This window comes from Chiloscyllium punctatum, chromosome 17 (genome assembly GCF_047496795.1).
Source record: "Chiloscyllium punctatum isolate Juve2018m chromosome 17, sChiPun1.3, whole genome shotgun sequence".
NCBI classification, from domain to species: Eukaryota; Metazoa; Chordata; class Chondrichthyes; order Orectolobiformes; family Hemiscylliidae; genus Chiloscyllium; species Chiloscyllium punctatum.
Window position 1 is genome coordinate 59512873 of NC_092755.1, and position 20676 is coordinate 59533548.

At 45.9% G+C, this 20676-nt stretch overlaps 3 non-coding genes and 1 pseudogene across 3 annotated transcripts; all 4 read left to right on the forward strand.

Moving 5' to 3' along the window:
• The first annotated feature begins 4121 nt into the window (after positions 1-4121).
• On the forward strand, positions 4122-4228 carry LOC140488228 (U6 spliceosomal RNA). Its single transcript, XR_011963023.1, has one exon. It is a non-coding gene; the product is annotated as a U6 spliceosomal RNA (small nuclear RNA).
• A 4284-nt stretch (positions 4229-8512) lies between these two features.
• Positions 8513-8619, forward strand: LOC140488217 (U6 spliceosomal RNA). The gene has a single exon (XR_011963013.1). It is a non-coding gene; the product is annotated as a U6 spliceosomal RNA (small nuclear RNA).
• A 3444-nt stretch (positions 8620-12063) lies between these two features.
• Positions 12064-12170, forward strand: LOC140488250 (U6 spliceosomal RNA). The gene has a single exon (XR_011963044.1). It is a non-coding gene; the product is annotated as a U6 spliceosomal RNA (small nuclear RNA).
• Positions 12171-12537: 367 nt separating this feature from the next.
• LOC140488251 (U6 spliceosomal RNA) lies at positions 12538-12637 on the forward strand (annotated as a pseudogene).
• The last annotated feature ends 8039 nt before the right edge of the window (positions 12638-20676 follow it).

Consider the following 20676-nt stretch of genomic DNA (forward strand, 5'->3'; position numbering starts at 1 on the left):
GGATCAAGGATATTTCAGAGAAGATGCAGGATGTTCTCTAGGAAGAGAAGCGCCAGCAGGAGGTCATTGTACACATTGGAACCAACCACATAGGAAGGCAAAAGGTTGAGATTGTGAAGGGAGTTTACAGAGAGATAGGCAGGAAGTTAAAAAGGATCTCCTTGAGAGTAGTAATATCTGGATAACTTCCGGTGCTACGAGCTAGTGAGGATAGAGGAATAGGAGGATGCAGCAGATCAATGCATGGCTGAGATGTTGGTGTATGCGATACAAGTTCACATTTTTGGATCACTGGAATCTGTTTTGGGGTAGAAGTGACCTGCACAAGAAGGATAGATTGCACCTAAATTGGAAGGTGACTAATATACTGGCAGAGAGATTTGCGAGAGCTGCTCATGAGGAATTAAGCTTGTAAGGTGAGTGGGACCCACAGGAATAGTGAGGAAAGAGATCAATCTGAGACCCGTACAGTTGAGAACAGAAGTGAGTCAAACAGTCAAAGCAGGCAGGGACAAGGTAGGACTAATAAATTAAACTGCATTTATTTCAATGCAAGGGGCCTAACAGGGAAGGCAGATGAACTCAGTGCATGGTTAGGAACATGGGACTGGGATATCATAGCAATTACAGAAACATGGCTCAGTCATGGACATGACTGGCAGCTAATGTTCCAGATACAAATGCTACAGGAAGGACAGAAAGGGAAGCAAGAGAGGAGGGAGAGTGGCACTTTTGATAAGGGCTAGCATTATATCTGTACTGAGGGAGGATATTCCCGGAAATACATCCCAGGAAGTTATTTGGGTGGAACTGAGAAATAAGAAAGGGATGATCACCTTCTTGTGATTGTATTACATACCCCCTAATCATCAGAGGAAAATTGAGAAACAAATTTGTCAGGAGATCTCAGTTATCTGTCAGAATAATAGGGCGGTTATGGTAGGGGATTTTAACTTTCCAAACAGAGACTGGGATTGTCACAGTATTAAGGGTTTAGATGGAGAGGAATTTGTTAAGTGTGTACTAGAAGATTTTCTGATTCAGCATGTGGATGGGCCAACGAGAGAAGGTGCAAAACGTGACCTACTCTTGGGAAATTAGGCAGGGCATGTGACTGAGGTGTCAGTGGGGGTGCATTTTGGGGCCAGCAACCATAATTCTATTAGTTTTAAAATAGTGATGGAAAAGGATAGACCAGATCTAAAAGTTGAAGTTCTAAATTGGCGAAAGGCCAATTTTGACGGTATTAGGCAAGAACTTTCAAAAGCTGATTGGGGGCATTTATTTACAGGTAAAGGGATGGCTGGAAAATGGGAAAACTTCAGAAATGAGATAATGAGAGTCCAGAGTCAGTGTATTCCTGTTACGATGAAATGAAAATCTCGTAGGTATACGGAATGCTAGATGAGTGTGTACAAGCGAGGAGGGCAAAAAGGGGACATGAGATACCGTCGACAAATAGAGTTAAGGAGAATCCATGAGGTTTTTACAAAAACACTAAGGACAAAGGGTATATAGGGAGAGAATAAGGCCCTCAAACATCAGCATGGTGGCCTCTGTGTGGAGTCCCAGGAGATAGGGGAAATGCTAAATGAATATTGGTGTTTTCTGTGGAAAAGGACATGGAAGATATGGTATTTAGGGGGACATCTTGAAAAATGTCCATATTAGAGAGGAAGAAGTGCTGGATGTTTTTAAATGCATAAAAATTGATAAATCCCAGAACCTGATCAGATGTACCCTAGAACTCTATGGAAATCAAGGGTGGTGATTGCTGGGACTCTTGCTGAGATATTTATATCAATGATAGTCACAGGAGAGGTGCCAGAAGACTGGATGTTGGCTAACATGGTACTACTGTTTAAGAAGGGTGGTAAGGACAAACCAGATAACTACAGACCTGTGAGCCTGACATCAGTGGTGGGCAGGCTGTTGGTGGGAATCCTAAGGGACAGGATGTACATGTATTTGGAAAGGCAATGACTGATTAGGGATAGTCAATGCAGCTTTGTGTGTGAGAAATCATGTCTCACAAACTTGATTGAGATTGTGGAAGAAGTAACAAAGAGGATTGATGGGGGCAGAGCAGCAGACATGATCTATATAGACTTCAGTAAGGCATTCGACAAGGATCCCCATGGGAGACTGGTTAGCAAGGTTAGATCTCACAGAATACAGGGAGAACTCGCCATTTGGATGCAGGACTGGCTCAAAGGTAGAAGACAGAAGGTGGTGGTGGAGGGTTGTTTTTCAGACTGGAGGCCTGTGACCAGTGGAGTGTCACAAAGATTGGTACTAGATCCGTTTTCATCATTTTTATAAATGATTTCAATGTGAGCGTAAGAGGTAAAGTTAGCAAGTTTGCAGATGACACTAAAATTAGAGGTGTAGTGGACAGCAAAGGAAGTTACCTCAGATGACAAAGGGATCTTGATCAGATGGGCAAATGGGCTGAGAAGTGGCAGGTAGAGTTTATTTCAGATAAATGTGTGGTGCTGCATTTTGGGAAAGCAAATCTTTGCAGGACTTCTATACTTAATGGTAAGGTCCTTGGGAGTGTTGCTGAACAAAGAGACCTTGTAGTGCAGGTTCATAGTTCCTTGAAAGGAGAGTTTCAGGTAGACAGGATAGTGAAGAAGGCGTTTGGTATGCTGTCCTTTATTGGCCAGAGTATTGAGTACAGGAGTTGGGAGGTCATGTTGCAGCTGTACAGGACATTGGCTAGGCCACTGTTGGAATAATGCATGTAATTCTGGTCACCATTGTGTCGTAAAAATGTTGTGAAACTGGAAAGGGCTCAGAAAAGATTTACAAGGATGTTGGCAGGTTTGACGGATTTGAGGTATAGAGAGGGGCTGAATAGGCTAGGGCTGCTTTCACTGGAGCGTCGGAGGCTGAGGGGTGACCTTATCGAGATTTATAAAATCATGAGGGACATGGATAGGATAAATAGACAAAGTCCTTTCCCTGGGGTCAGGGAGTCCAGAACTAGAGGGCAGAGGTTTAGGGTGAGAGGGGAAAGATATAAAAGAGGCAACTTTTAGGGTGGTATGTGTATGGAATGAGCTGCCAGAGAAAGTGGTGGATGCTACTACAATTGCAACATTTAAAAAGCATCTGGGTGGGTAGATGAATAGGTAGGATTTGACAGATACGGGCCAGGTGCAGGCAGGTGGGAATGGATTCGGTTGGGATATCTGGTCGGCATGGACAAGTGGGGCTGAAGGGTCTGTTTCCTTGTTGTACATCTCCATAACTCTATGACTCCAAAACTCAGGTAAATGTTGGAGACTCGCTCGGGGCAGGGGTTTGGGTATGGCTGCCTCAGTGGAGGAAGGACATTGATGCATGGAAGGTTGGTGTTCAATCCGACATGTGACCGTTGTTCAGATCATGTGTGTATTGTTCACAAATAATTTTTCAGTTCTGGATTATGAAAGTGTTGGAAGTCACATAGAACAGATCATCAATGTGAAAGCAAACATTTGTTATTTTCCTGAGTGTGTTTCCCCACATCCCCTTGAACTCGGAACCATGGAGTAGGAAGCACCCTCTAGTTGCAATGAATGATGCTGTACATTCTTCGAGCGAAACTGAAAAGCTCTGTATCAAACACTAGTTTTCAAAGTGCTTCATTTCGCAAATATTTTTGTATTGGATGGTGTCAACTGAGAGATACGCCAAATTCTCTGCTGCTTCTTGCACAGCTTGGAGAATGCGCTGAGTTGCAGTTTTGAGGAATGCAGCGGGACACTTCACTGTCGGGAAACGTCAAGGTGATTGTCGTCCAGGGGACTGGTGAGCTCCTCCGGAAGCGTTTGAAGGAAGAATTTGGCGGCCTGTTTTGCTGCATCCTGGGACTAAATATATTGGAGTCAACAGCCAATGGGAAGTCGAAGTCTGAGCCAAGGACACATATGACGATGATAGTCTGCAAGGACATGTCCTGAACATCTGTGTTTGAATCTCCTAAAATAACAAAGTCTGAATGCGACCAGATTGGATTGTCCCTTCCGAAGCAGGAGAAAACAGAAGAGAAACGAAAGAATTCGACTAACCATGACCAGAAAACGCTTCAATTGTCGCACCTTTTTAAAGGGACTCACGTTGGCCTTCATATTGTGCTCGCTTCGGCAGCACATATACTAAAATTGGAACGATACAGAGAAGATTAGCATGGCCCCTGCGCAAGGATGACACGCAAATTCGTGAAGCGTTCCATATTTTACACTTCCGCAACATTACAATTTACCCGCTGCAAAAGTATCACAATGGACCTTAGACGTTAAACCCGGTTACACCTTGATTCACTTACCATGGCAACAGCAAACCCTGCAGGAAAACCCCAACTGCTGATCATGCTCAACAAGGACAAGCCATGTCTTTGGGAACCTGCTGGAAGGGAGCAGCAGATGGACACCAAGGCTGTGGACCAACTCGGTAACACCGACATCTGCTGGGAACAGTGGTTTCAAATCTATTTACCCCAGGTGTTAAAACGGTGAAAGGGGGAACTGGACAGTGTTAATAAACTAGTGGCGGGTATGGAGTGAGATTTCGAGATAGAAATGTCATTTTGGGAGAGACATTTTATCCAAACTGAATGACACAAAAAATCACAACTTTCCTTTCTGTGAAGGCGGGAATGAGTGTTTCACTGGTTGAGGGCGGGGCCTGTTAACTCAGCCAAATACTGGAGACTGAATTTGTCAATTGCAACTGACGGGCATTTGGTATGGTCGTGTGAGTGGAGGAAGGACATTGAGGTAAGTAATGGTGTGTTGTTCAATCTGAAATGTGAGCATCCTTAAGTTCCTCTGTGTATTTGCCTGGATTGTGAAGGTAGTATGGTAGGAAAAGGCCGCGAGAAGGCCGGGCCGTGGACGACGCTGGGAATGATAAAGGTACTCATCAGGAAGCGGGCTGAGAGCGGCATCGTGAGGGATCCCCAGCTGAAGGGGAGAGTCCACACCTGGGAGCGATCGGATTGTCATGGACAGCGGCGTGCGGCTGTTTCCTGATGTGGGAGACACCCGGAAGGAAGGGGACACTCGTCCAGCTGGACAGGGAACAGCCGATGCGGGGAGTGGACGCGGAATCTGATTGGCTACTGGAGTCAAGGGGCGGGAAAAATTCCAGTCAGCGGGAATAGAAAGGTGCGGGATATTTTGGAACAATGGGACCATTTGGTGAAAAGGTCGAAAATTGGACTTTATTCGTGGGACGCTTTGACTTGTTCTTGAAAGCAAACAACGGGTTTGAGTGGTAAAGATCGCCCGTGACATATTTCCCTGGAACGCACCAAGTTGAGTAGTGACTTTCTTGAGGTTTATAAAATCATGAGGGGCATAGGTAAAGTGAATAGCAGAGGTGGGAATGGGAGTTCAAAACAAGAGGGTGTAGTTTTCAGGTCAGAGGGGATAGATTTAAAAGGGACATGTGGGACAACTTTTTTTAAACAGGAGGTAATGTGTATATGAATAAATTGCTAGAGGAAGTGGTATATGCAGTTACTATTGAAACATTTACAAGACTTTTGTGCAGATACATGAATCAGAAATGTTTTAAAGGGAAGTGAGCCAAAAGCAGGCAAATGGGACTCGTTTAGATTGGGAGATCAGTTCGGCTGAAGAGTGTGTTTCTATGCTGTATGACTATGACACTGACCATATAAAGTAGCTGAGAACATCATGGTAGTAGTGTTCTTAAGCACCATTGGAAGCAAGACTTCCACAATTCTAAGGAGTATGGTACAATCATGAGAAACCAGCAAGAAAGACATTTTAAGAGCTTCGCGAAGTGTTTGGAAATGATTTTGCACCAAAGTGAAATGTTTTCCTTTTTAAAAGCTGATGCAGCACGCAGGAGATTCCATTGCCCAGTTGGAGTCTGACTAAAAGAGGTTAGTGCAACTTTGTGAATTTTGAGGGTTCCTCTAAGAAGCCTTATTCATTTTGAGGTGTCCAAAACGAAGCCAGCAAACAAAAGCTGCTAACAAGGAGAGATCTTGATTTCATGGCAGCTTTCAAAATTGCTATCTCAGTGGAGTCGTAAATAGACAGGCAGGGGGCTGGAAGAACACAGCAGGCCAGGCAGCATCAATCAGGAGGTGGAGAAGTCAATGTTTTGGGTGTAACCCTGCTTCAGGATGGGGAGCTGCAGATAAAGGGGGTGGCGGGAGCAGGGTGGTGAAGATGAGAGGAGGGTATGACCTAGTTCGTCAATAGGAGGATTGAATCTGGTTGGTGGCAAGGAGGAGTGGAAGGGATGGGGAGGTGCTGGGAATGCAGTTGGGGGATGGAAAAGGAGGTTATTTGAAATTTGAAGACTCAATGTTGAATCCTCTGGGCTGTAGGCTGCCCAGGTGGAAGATGAAGTAATGTACCTGCACAAAAGTCTTGTAAATGTTTCAATAGTAACTGCATATACCACTTCCTCTAGCAATTCATTCATATACACATTACCTCCTGTTTAAAAAAAGTTGTCCCTCCAATTTGCAGTGTGGTTCATTGCAGCAATGGAGTAGGTCAAGGCTGGTCATGTCAGAAAATGAGTGGTTAGCGGAATTGAATTGGGTGACGATTGGGAGGTGCGGCTAGCCCCTGTTAGCCCGGCTACATGGTTGGGGCACAGTACCTACACAGGCATTGCTCACCAATTCTTCCACTGGTATATTGATGACTGCATTGGTGCAGCATCATACACTCGGCAGAACTGGAGCAGTTCATCGAATTCACCCACGACATCTACCCTGCCCTCAGATTCACTTAGTTCATCTCAGACACCTCCCTCCCCTTTCTTAACCTCACCATTTCCATCTGCAGTGACAGTCTCTAGATGGATGTTTGCTACAGACCCACAGACTCCCATAAGTATCTGTTTCACCTCCGCCCACCCAGTACGCTACAAGAAGTCCATGCCATTCTCCCAATTCCTCTGCCTCTGCCACAGCTGCTCAGATGAGGAGACATTCCACTCACAAGCATCCCAGATGTCTACCTATTTTAAACAATGTGCTTTCCCTCCCTCTGTCGTCCAGACAGCCTCTGCTGCAGCAGCTCCATTCCCTGTTCCCCTGCTCTAAACCCCCCTCCACTCCCAATGCAATAAAGACAGAGTCCCCCTTGTCCTCACTTACCACACCACCAGTCTCCGCATCCAACACATCTTCCTCAAACACTTTCGTCAACTCCAAGTAGACCTCACCATCAAGAACATTTTGCTCTCGCCATCCCTCTCTGCCTTCTGCGAGCACCATTTCCTTCAACAGTCCTTGGTTTGCGCCACTCTACCCACCAAGCCCTCCAAAACCCCAGCTACCTTCCCATGCAACTGGAAAACATGCAAAAACTGCTTGTACACACTCCTCTCCTCACCTCCATTCTGGCCCCAAACATTTCTTCCAGGTGAGATAGAGGTTCACCTGCATCTCCTCCAACCTAGTTTATTACATCATGTGCTCCCGATGTGGTCCTCTCTACACTGGGGAGACTGAACATAAACTTAGGGAACAGTTTGCCGAGCATCACAGCCAGGCCTGCAGGGGCCGACTGGACCTCCCAGTCTCCACCCGTTTCAATGCCCCCGACAACTCCCATTCCGACGTAACCCTCCTTGGCCTACTCCGTTGCTTTAATGACTCACATTGCAAATTGGAAGAAGAACACCTCATCTTCTGCCTGGGCAGTCTACAGCCTGGAGAACTCAACACCGAGTTCTCCTGATTCAAGTAATGTCTCTTTCCATCCCCTGACTCCCTTCCCAGCCCCTCCTCTTCCCTTCCATTTTTCCCTGCCACCAACCAGATTCATTCCTCCCATTGACTAACCAGGTCATACACTCTACCTGTCTTCACGTCACCCCACTTCACCAACCTGCCCCATGAACCCCTTTATCTCCAGCTCCCCCTATACCCAAACCCAGTCCAGAACCAGAATGCCACCTACATGGTAAGGAGTCAAGGAATGCTTTAGGTGAATAATAAAACACCACATAGCACATAAGTGCTGGAAAATGGAGTTAGAGCTTGGTGACAAGCATAGACATAATGAGTGGACGGATCTCTTTTCCCAACTGTAAAAACTCGATGACACACTCTCTAACCTGGGACAGAGGAACTCGATCTGCCTGCTCAAGTCCGGCTCAACACTGCACAGCGATAGGCCCGCCCACTAGACGAAGACCCACCCACACCCGCAGCCGTGGCAGCAGACTCCGCCCACAAATCCCGCCCACTAGACTCCTTCAGCAACGGATCTCATTGACACAAAACGCCCACCAGGTTCGGCCAATAGAAACACTCCTATTTACATTGACTAACCCACGCAACAAAATGATATTGCATTTCTGTTATAGTTTAATAAATCGTACACGATAAAAGATGTCTGATATCGTATTAACTACATCGCACGTTCCATATGATGAGAAAATAGCTAAACATACAAAAACACCACAACAAAGAAATACGTCAACTTATTAAGATATATAAACCCTTGAGTTCCCTCTTACTGTTGTGCTCGCTTCGGCAGCACATATACTAAAATTGGAACGATACAGAGAAGATTAGCATGGCCCCTGCGCAAGGATGACACGCAAATTCGTGAAGCGTTCCATATTTTTACACTTCACTCACTGTAAAGTGTCCATATTGACCTCAGGTTTAAATTCCGAAGCTATTTGGATGCTGCCTGAACTGCTGTGCTCTGCCAGCACCACTAATCCAGACTCAGGTTTAAATACCAGACGTTCAAGCCAGGTTACACATCATTCAGTTTCTAGACTTCACTCACTTCAATCTCTTTTTCACGCTAGAAGTTTTTGGATTTACTCTCCTCATCAAAACATTTAAGTTATTTAAAACATTAATTATAAAATAGTTATTGACGGGCAAGTAACAAAATACCAGGGAAGCTGCAAATCCTGAATGATAACTCCAAGATAAGCCAAGGCTTCGGGAACCTGGTAGAAGATAGAAGCTATTGGACACCAAGGCTGTGGACCAACCCTCCAGCAATGATTTCTGCTGGAAACAGTGTTTTCAAACATATTGAATCCAGCTCGGAAAAGGGTAATATAGGAACACTGACAGGGGGACCTGGACAGTCTAATCAGGATGGAGAAAGTGAGGACTGCAGATGGTAGAGATTAGAGTCGAGAATGTGGTGCTGGAAAAGCACAGCAGGTCAGGCAGCCACCAAGGAACAGGAGAATCGGGCAAGAGCCCTTCATCAGGAATGAGACTGTGAGCTGAGCAAGTGGAGAGATAAATGGGAGGGGGGGGTGGGGCTAGGGGGAAGGTAGCTGCCAGTGCGATAGGTAGATAGAGGTGGCAGTAATGGCGATAGGTTGGAGAGGAGGGTAGAGATAAGAGGCGGGAAGGAAAATAGACAAGTAGGACAGGTGGTGCCGAGTTGGAAGGTTGCAACTGGGTAAGGTGGGGGAGGGGAAATTAGGAAACTGGTGAAGTTCACAGTGATGCCATGTGGTGGAGGGTCCCGAGGTGGAAGATGAGGCATTCTTCCCTCCCCACCACTACCCGCTTTCTGTAAAGACTATTCCCTCCGCAACTCACTTGTCAGATTGATGGTCCTCTCCCAACACCTTCCCCTGCCACTGCAGGAATTCTTAAACCTGCGCCCATACCTCCCCCCTCTCCTCCATCCAAGGCCCCAAAGGAGCCTTCCATAACAGAGTTTTACCTGCACTTCCACACGTCATTTACTGGATTCACTGCACCCAATTCAGTCTCCTCTACATTGGGGAGACAGGACTACTTGCAGAGTACTTCAGAGGACACTCTGGGACACTCACACCAATCAACCTCCAATGCCAAACACTTCAACTCCGCCAAGGACATGCAGATTCTAGGCCTCCCCCAACTACCCGACGCCTGGAGGAAGCATGCCTCATTTTCCTCCAACCACACAGCATCTGTAGATTTCACCAATTTCCTCATTTCCCCTCCCCCCAACTTATTCCATGTCCAACCTTCCAACTCGGTCTCCACCCTCATGACCCGTCCTACCTGTCCATCTTTCTTCACATCTCCACCCTCCTCTCCAACCTATCGCCATTACTGCCACCTCCATCTACCTATCGCACTCTCAGCTACTTTACCCCCAGCTCCACCCCCCTCCCATTTATCTCTCCACCTGCTTGGCTCACAACCTCATTCCTGATGAAAGACATTTGCATGAAATGTCAATTCTCCTGCTCCTCAGATGCTGCCTGGCCTGCTGTGTTTTTCCAGCACCGCATTTTTCAACTCTGCTCCTTGGATGCAGCCTGACCTGCTGTGCTTTTCCTGCACCACACTCTCGAGTCTAATCAGGATGTTGTGAACTAAGGATTAGAGATAGAAGTGGAATTTTGGGAGAGGCATTTCATGGAAAGTGCATGATAAGAGAGTAGGAGCTTATCTTTCTGAGGAGAGATTAGAGTCTCTCTGTTGCAAGTCGAGAGTGCTGTGTCTCTGTGAACTCAGACAAAAGTTGGAGGCTGACTTTGTGAAAATGAGCTGTGGGGCATGATATATGGTTGTATTACTGGAGAAAGGACATTGAGGTAAGTGATGGTCTGTTGTTATATCTGAAATGGGACCTTTGTTAAAATCCATTAGGTTATAGCTTTCTGGCCACAGAGGCCAAACCTAAATATTTACTTGGAGGTATTTGAAGACATTTACACCAAGGACAGCAAAGTGATTAAGATCCTGATCGAATACACAGTCCAAGTATTTATATACATCTTTCTGGTGGAAATGCTGCTCAAATAGATTGCATATGGATTCAAAAAATACTTCACCAACGCGTGACGCTGGTGAGACTTCTTTATTCTTTACAAAGTATTTACCTGCATCTGTTCACCCATAACCTATTGAAAAAGGAACCATGAAAGCACTCTCCAATAACAGTGAATGTTGCTGTACTTTTCTCAAAGTGAAAAGCTCTGTATCAAAAATTGGTTTTCATAAAGGCACAGCTGTTCTTAAGTTGTTTGCGCTCTGAAGTGTTGCAATCACTTTCCTGAAGCTGTTGCTTTATTTTGAAAATTCTTTTACATGGGCAGGTATGAACTGATTTGATTTATTACTATTATTTTCACATACACCAAGACATAGTGAGAGGTATTGTTTTGTATGCTCCCCTGACAAATCATACCTTACATCAGGATAAGAGGACAATATGCAGAACATAGTGTTACAGCTACAGAGAAAGTTCAACTTTAATATATGAGAGGTCCATTCATAAGTCTGATAACAAATTATTGTATCTGCAGCTCGATAGGAGGAGGGAGGATGGGAAGAGACTATAGCCTAGTGCAGTCCTTGATTATGTTCGCTGCTTTCATGAGGCACCGGGAAGAGTAGACAGAATCAATGGAAGGAAGGCTGGTTTTTGTGATGGACTGGATTGTGTTCACAACTTGGTGTAATTTTTTCTGGTTTTGAGCAGAGCAGTTGCCATACCAAGCTGTGATATATCCAGATAGTATGCTTTTCTTTCGTGCATCTATAAAACTTGATGAGTCATTGTGGACATGTGGAATTTCCTTAGTCTTCTGAAAAAGTAGAGGCATTGATGTGTTTTCTTGACTGTAGCATCCATGTGGATCGACCAGGATAGATGATTAGGGATATTTGCTGGTTTTCCCTCCTGTTTGGAGAGTCCCTGAGTTGTAGCTTGTTGAATGCACCTGGAAACTTCACTGTTAGGAAATGACAAAGTGATTGCAGTCCATAGAACCCATGAGCTCCTCTGGAAGCATTTGATGGAAATGTTTGGCAGCCTGTTTTTGTTGCATCCTGATACTGAATGTATTGGACTAACCAGCCTGTGGGAGGAGGGATTTTGAGGCAATCACACTTGTGACCATATTACTCTGCATGGACATCTGCTCATGGTTCAATTTCTCTGTTTGTAAATCCCTGAATCACAAAATCTAAATGTAGCCAAATTGGCTTGTGCTGTAGGCAGCAGAAAATAAAAAAATTGAAGAGAAAGAATCAGAATGCAACTAACCATAACCAAAAAGAAAATGGTTCCAATATTAAGCCTTTATAAGGTACTAATCTTCAGCAGTACATATCCTAAAATTGGAACAATACAGATAAGATTAGCACGGCCCTGTGTGAGGATGACATGTAAATTTGTGAAGTCAGAGTCATAAAGATGTACGGAATAGAAACAGAGCCTTCAGTCCAATTCATCCATGCTGACCCGATTTCTTAACTTAATCTTGTCCCATTTGTACATATTTTACACTTCACAACATTTCAACTACTGTAAAGTGTCCGCACTGACCCCAGGTTTAAAAACCAGACTTTGAACCCAGGTTACATTTGATTCAGCTCCTTGTCAACTTTAGTCACTTCAAGCTTCTTTTTATTCTACTGGCTCTGGGATTTAAAATATTTAAATTGTTTAAAACATTTATTGTGTCATAGCCCAAAGGTGTTTTTGTCATAGACTATGCTGACGACGACCACGAAATGCCCTTATCATTGAGCCTTAATATGGCAGTGACCTTCAGCTGCATCTTCTGTTTGCTTTGGTAATGCACACATTGAAATTAGAGAAAATTTACATGGCCATTGTGCAAGGATGACACAGAAACTCCTGAAGTTTTGCATATTTTACCCTTTTATAATTAACCTGTCAATTATGAAGTATGGAAGTGTGGGAAGTTAATTAGAATAGATCATTAATTTTAATGCAAAGGTTTGCTGTTTTCCTGGGTGTATTCCCCTTCAATCTTTTGAAAAACAAGCCATGGAATATATTAATGAGTCACCAATAACTGTGGATGACATAGATTCCTCCAGCCAAAGTGAAAAAAATCAATTCAAGGTTTCAGCTTCTCTAAACTGTTTATATTGACTTCAAGGTTAAACAGAGCTGAAAAATGTGTTGCTGGAAAAGCGCAGCAGTCAGGCAGCATCCAAGGAGCGGGAGAATTGACGTTTCGGGCATAAGCCCTTCTTCAGGAATGAGAAGGCTGTGCCAAGCAGGCTAAGATAAAAGGTAGGGAGGAGGGACTTGGGGGAGGGGTGTTGGGAATGCGATAGGTGGAAGGAGGTTAAGGTGAGGATAATAGGCCGGAGAGGGGGTGAGGGCGGAGAGGTCAGGAAGAAGATTGCAGGTCAAGAAGGCGGTGCTGAGTCCGAGGGTTGGGACTGAGATAAGGTGAGGGGAGGGGAAATGAGGAAGCTGGAGAAATCTGCATTCATCCCTTGTGGTTGGAGGGTTCCTAGGCGGAAGTCAGCCCTACCCCAGCTCAGGACAACACTCTCACAGACCTGCAAAGGACCTCTACTGTTCTTCATCCACAGAAGAATCCATACACTAAACAAACAGTTCTTCCTAGCCATATCGGAAATTAAAGACAGTAAGTACTAAAAACTTTCATGTACTTACCCCCACACTCCGGATTCCTCAACCGTTCCAGTATCTTCCATCAGCCTCCGGAACCATTCAGGCGCCATTAACCACGCGGCTGCTGCAGCAACCGCCGCCGCAAACCATGACATCACTTCCGCCCCACCGACCATGCAGCCTCCACAATCGCTGCCCAGACAACCGCCACCACGATCGCCAGGAAGACAATCGCCGACAGATTCGCGGCCTCCGCGGGGTCCACAATCACCGGGAACAACACCGTTTCTGCCGTCGCCACAGCCACTTCCACCCCGGAGTTGCCGTCGCCGCATCTACTTCCGCCCCCAGTGATGTCACTCACCTGCACAACAACCATGCCGCATGTGTCTCTGCCTCCATGCCGATCTCCGCCCCCACGCCGATCGCCACCCCCGCGCCGATCTCTGCCCCCGCGCTGATCTCCGCCCCGCGCCAATCTCTGCCCATTGTGCCAATCTCCGCCCCTACGCCTAACCCCGCCCCCACTCCCAGCTCCAGCCCTACACCAGGTCCTAGCTCCTAGCCCTGTCGTATTTTCACCATCCCTCCAGACGTCCCCCTCTCTGAGGATGAAAGATCAGTCCTCAGCAGAGCCCTCACATTCATCCCCCTACGCTCCCGGATTAACGAGGTCAACACATGGCGAGACATTGAACAATTCTTCTGCTGCCTTCGCCTCTGCACCTACTTCTTCAACCAGGATTCTCACCCACCCTCTGACGACCCCTTCTCCCGCCTCCAACACACCCCGTCCACCTGGACACCCCGATCTGGCCTCTTACCCGCCCTCGATCTCTTCATAGCCAACTGCCGCCGCGACATTGACCGCCAAAACCTGTCCACGCCTCTCACCCACTCCAAACTCTCACCCCCACAACGTGCAGCCCTCCACTCCCTCCCTCCGCTCCAACCCCAACCTCACTATCAAACTGGCAAACAAGGGAGGCGTGGTGGTAGTTTGGCACACCGATTTTTACATTGCTGAGGCTAAATGCCAGCTCGTGGACACCTCCTCCTACTGCCCCCTTGACCATGACCCCACCCCCCACCAACAAACCATCATCTCCCAGACCATCCATAACCTCATCACCTCAGGGGATCTCTCATCCGCCGCCTCCAACCTCATAGTCCCACAACCCCGCACCGCCATTTCTACCTCCTGCCCAAAATCCACAAACCTGACTGCCCCGGCCGACCCATTGTCTCAGCCTGCTCTTGCCCCACTAAACCCATCTCTGCATACCTTGACATGGTCCTGTCCCCCTACGTTTGGGACACCACGCACGCCCTACACGTCCTCCATGATTTTTGCTTCCCCGGCCCCCAATGCCTTATCTTCACCATGGACATCCAGTCCCTATACACCTCCATCCCCCATCACAAAGGCCTTAAAGCCCTATGCTTCATCCTTTCCCGCCAAACCAACCAGTATCCTTCCACTGACACCCTCCTTCGACTGACTGAACCGGTCCTCACTCTGAACAACTTCTCTTTCCAATCCTCCCGCTTCCTCCAAACCAAAGGCGTAGCCATGGGCATCTGCATGGGCCCCAGCTATGCCTGCCTCTTGGTCAGAACAGTCCATCTTCCGCAGCTACACTGGCACCACCACCTTTTCCTCCGCTACATCGATGACTGTATCGGCGCTAGCTCGTGCTCCCACGAGGAGGTTGAACAGTTCATCCACTTTACTAACACCTTCCACCCCGACCTCAAATTTACCTGGACCGTCTCAGACTCCTCCCTCCCCTTCCTAGACCTCTCCATTTCTATCTCGGGTGACCGACTCAACACGGACATTTACTATAAACTGACCGACTCCCACAGCTACCTAGATTACACCTCCTCCCACCCTGCCCCCTGGAAAAACGCCATCCCATATTCCCAAATCCTTCGCCTCCGTCGCATCTGCTCCCAGGAGGACCAATTCCAATACCGAACAACCCAAATGGCCTCCTCCTTCAAAGACCACAATTTCCTCTCAGACATGGTTGATGATGCTCTCCACTGCATCTCTTCCACATCCTGTTCCTCCGCCCTTGAACTCCGCCCCTCCAATCGCCATCAGGACAGAACCCCACTGGTCCTCACCTACCACCCCACCAACCTCCAGATACATCGCATCATCCTTCGTCATTTCCGCCACTTCCAAACAGACCCCACCACCAAGGATATATTTCCCTCCCCTCCCCTATCAGTGTTCCGGAAAGACCACTTCCTCTGTGACTCCCTTGTCAGGTCCACACCCCCCACTAATCCAACCTCCACTCCTGACACCTTCCCCTGCAACCGCAAGAAATGCAAAACTTGCGCCCACACCTCCCCCCTCACTTCCCTCCAAGGCCCCAAGGGATCCTTCCATATCCGTCACAAATTCACCTGCACCTCCACACACATCATTTACTGCATCCGTTGCACCCGATGTGGCCTCCTCTATGTTGGGGAGACAGGCCACCTACTTGCGGAACATTTCAGAGAACACCTCTGGGACACCCGCATCAACCAACACAACCATCCTCCGGCTGAACACTTTAACTCCCCCTCCAACTCTGCCAAGGACATGCAGGTCCTTGGCCTCCTCCATCACCAGACCATGGCAATACGACGGCTGGAGGAAGAGCACCTCATCTTCTGTCTAGGAACCCTTCAACCACGAGGGATGAATGCAGATTTCTCCAGCTTCCTCATTTCCCCTCCCCTCACCTTATCTCAGTCCCAACCGTCAGACTCAGCACCACCTTCTTGACCTGCAATCTTCTTCCCGACCTCTCCGCCCCCACCCCCACTCTGGCCTATCACCCTCACCTTAACCTCCTTCCACCAATCGCATGCCCAACGCCCCTCCCCCAAGTCCCTCCTCCCTACCTTTTATCTTAGCCTGCTTGGCACACCCTCCTCATTCCTGAAGAAGGGCTTATGCCCGAAATATCGATTCTCCTGTTCTTTGGATGCTGCCTGACCCGCTGCGCTTTTCCAGCAACACATTTTTCAGCTCTGATCTCCAGCATCTGCAGTCCTCACTTTCTCCTTCAAGGTTAAACACCAAACATCAAGCACAGGCCGCATTATTATTTAGTGCCTCCTCCACTGCATTCATTCATCCCTGATCTACTCTTTTACAATTCAGATGAAAACTTATTTTAATAGTTACAGGGAACAAGGCCACATTCCCAGATTTTCTCTCCCCATTCATCCGAACAAGACTATTCAGCTGAATAAAGAAAGTGAGAGGTGTATCAACACTTGATATCACAGAAGCATTTCACTGACGGCAAGATCAAGGCACTGTCATAAATCTGAAGTCAATGTGCACTGGTGAAACTACCCATTGGTGCTCCACAGACTGTGGTTGTGATTTAGTTGTGATTGATGGAGACCATCCATCTCATTCCCAGAATTTTGCATCAAGGTGTTCCTTAGTGTTATGCCTTAGGCCCAACTATCTTCTGCTGCTTCAATAATGACCTACCATCCATTACAACAGTTGGGGATGTTGCTGACAATTGCAGTGTTCAGCTCCAGTTACTTCTCCTCAGGTAAAGATGCAGTCCTTGCCAACATACAGCAAGACTTAAACAACATTCAGCCTTGTGTTTATAACTGAATACTGCCATTCTGCATGCAATCGCTGCCTCTTAAAAAGGCTGCTATTTCCCCCAACACAACATCCCAAACCAACACTTCACACATATTGGCATGGTCACTGTTGAATTCTCCCACCAGCAATTTCTTGGGAAGAGCTTGAAATGAGCAGAATCACTATTGATCAGAAAATTTAACTGAATCTGTCACAGAAATATAGCATCTACAAGGGCTAGTCAGATGTTTGATATTTTTGACAGCTAACTCACCTTCTGCTTCCCAACCCTTTCCACTAGTTCCCTTTGTGGGTTTCCTCCGGGTGCTCTAGTTTCCTCCCACAATCACAAAGATGTGCAGGTTAGGTGAATTGTCCATGCTAAATTGCCCGTAGTGTTAGGTAAGGGGTAAATGTAGGGGTATGGGTAGGTTGCGCTTCGGCTGGTCGGTGTGGACTTGTTGGGCCGAAAGGGCTGTTTCCACACTGTAATGTAATCTAATCTAATCTATCATCAGTGCATCAATCAGGAATGTGATGATATACTGCTTACTTGCCTGGCTGAGTCCAGCTCGATGAAACTCAATAAGCTCAAAATTGTCAAGGAAAAGGCAGCCAGTTTAAATACGCACCCATTTACCAGTTTAAACATTTTGTTCCACTATGATCAGCGCACATGGCCACAACATGCAATGTCTACAAGTTGGACTTATTAAGTTGTCATTAACAGCATCTACTGAAACCACGATATCCATAACCCACACGTGTGGTAGTTCATGAGAATACCATCATTTTCAAGTCATACACCATCCTGAACTAGATCGCTGTTCTTTGTAATTGATAATGCAGATTCCTTGGGTTCTCTTTTTAACAGTCCTTTGATACTACTTTCACTGTCTAACTAAAATTATACAGAACAGAAGAGGCCCTACAGCACATTCACATGCACCAACAAAATAAAATTCTAAAGCTAAAGTAGCCTTACTTTCCAGCAGTGGTCCATGACATTTCAAGTGCTCATCCAAGTACTTTTTAAAGGTTGGGAGATTTCCTGCTCCAACTACCCTGTAGGTAGTGCATTTCTGGATCCCTGTCACACTCTGGGTGAAAAAAATCTTTCCTCAAATTCTCTCTCAACCTCTTGCTTTTCACCTTAAAATGAAGCCCCCTTGTTATTCAAATAAGGGGAACAGCTGTTTTCGATTCACCCTGTCCATGCACCTCATAATCTTATACATGTTAATCAACCAAAGCCTTCTCTGAGCAATCTAAGTTTCTATCCAGCCTCTCTCGATAGCTAACGTGCTGCAGCCTAGACTATATCAGCTGCACAGCCCTTGACACAACTGGTCACCTCCTTGAAATGTTCAATCAAATTTTATTAGGCATGAACAACTTCTGACAAAGCCATGCTGACTGACCCTGATCAAACTTTACCTCTCCAAGTGAAGATTAATTCTTTCCTTCAGAATTTTGTCCAACAGTTTCCCTACCACTGATGTGAGACTCACTGGTCTTTAATTCCGATTCATCGCAACCACCCTTCTTGAAAGGTGGAATCACATTACATGTTGAGAGTGTGGTGCTGGAAATCTCCTGCTCCTCGGATGCTGCCTGACCTGCAGTACTTTTCCAGCACCAAACTCTCAACTCTAATCTCCACCATCTGCAGTCCTCACTGTCACATTAAATGTTCACCTCCACTGTGACCAGAGAGAAATTTAAAAATTGGGTAAGCGCACTTGAAATTCCAACCCCCGTTTCCCACAGCAGCCTGGGAAGCCAATCATTTGTATTTGGGGTTGTTCATTTTTAGGTCTGCCGAAACCTCCACACACCCTATGTCAAACTGCTCAAGAACCTCACAGTCCCTCCTGCAGAATTCTATACCTAAATCCTCCTCCTCCAAGACGATGTGAAATACTCATTTTATGCACAAAACATAGAAAGCTAGCACATAGGTGCAGCCAGTAATCAGGAAGTCTAATGGAATGTTGGCCCTATTTCAAGGGGTTTTGAATATGATTAGGGAAGTCTTACAACAACTGTACGAGGTATTGGCAAGACATCTGGAGTATTGTGAGCAATTTGGGTCCCCTTATTTGCGAAATGATATTATTTTATTGGAGAAAGTTCTGAGAAGGCTCACTAGGATGATCCCCATTATGAAGGAATTGTATTATGAGCAAAGATTAAACAGGTTGGGAATCTACCTATTGGAGATCAGAATGAGATCTCATTGAAACATTTAGGATTCTTAAATAGGGCTCAACAGGGTAAATGTTGAGACGTTTCCCCTCATTGGATAGTCTACAACTAGAGGGCATAATTTCAGTGTTGAAGGGTGGCAATTTAAGGCAGGAATGAGGAGTATTTTTTTCTCCCAAAAGGTCGTGATTCTTTGGAACTCTTTGCCAAGAGAGCTATGGGGGCAGGGTCATTGTGTATATTTAAGGCTGAGATAGATTCTTGATCAGTTGGGAATCAAGGGTTACGGGGAAAGACAGAAAAGTGGACATGTGGAGTATTGGTTAACCAATGATCCCGCTGAATGAAAAGCCTTACTTATGTTCCTATTTCTTATGGTCTTAACACCATACAAACATCTTCTAGCTCCATGTACTGATTGCCCCTTTGGTTCCTAATCTTTGCCTGGCTATCCTCTTCCCCTTGATATATTATTGAATATCTTGGTATTCTCCCTCATGTTACCTACCAGTGTTCTCCCATATTCCCTCTTTGCTCACTCGATTCTTTCTTAAGTTCACCTTTGTATTTTTCAGACTCCATGAAGGCCACTTTTGATTTGCTATGTGACAATGCTGCTCCTTTAACAAGGTTATTCTGCCCTCGGTTTTTGTTTTGAGGGGTCGTAATTGCAGAGGTTCCAATATGTCTGGAAATATCTGCTTGAGAATGATTTTAAGTCTTTCTTTTAAAACACTTGTACAATGAAAGGAGAGTGGCCAGTTCTCCCAGTTCAGGGTTTGGTTTTGTTTGGTTTTAGCAAGCAGTCAAGGAACCAACTCCATGCTGATCCCCTCTCTCTCTGATATCTCTACTGTAAGAACCTGTATTTGATTTTACCTTTTTTTTTGCCAAGGGAGTGTTTATGAGAATGTTGCAACTATTTGGAACAGCCTTATTAAGTTGCGGTAGATAGATTGGGTTTTCGAATAGTTGTGTTATTCTAAATTAAGTTCCTTTTGTTCATGTATAAACAAATTCTGCTTTGTTTACAACTGAGTGGTTGGACCAGCTGCTGGAATATCCACTTTACATCTGCTTAAATCAACATGAAAAGTTGGGGTCTGAACTACCTTCTTAAAATGTTTTAAGTGGGTCTGGCCTGGTCCATTACAGCTTATCTTTGTTCCTGCTAAAAGACTCTCTTTTCCTTGTCTCATCCTGAATATTCCTAGACATCCAGGATCATCTTTGCTCCAACATTTCACCCTTAGGCAAATATGTTGGGTCTGTACTCTTGCCAGTTCTATGTTATACAACCACCCACCCCCATCACTGTTCTGCTGTACGTTTACCTGAAATAGCTGTACCCAGTTTACCTTGGACATATCCTGCCTTATTTTAATAAAAACTGCCTTGCCCCAATCCAAACCCCTTTTTGCAGACCATTGTTTTCCTTTTGCATATCAAACTTAAAATGTACAGTTTTTTTGGTTG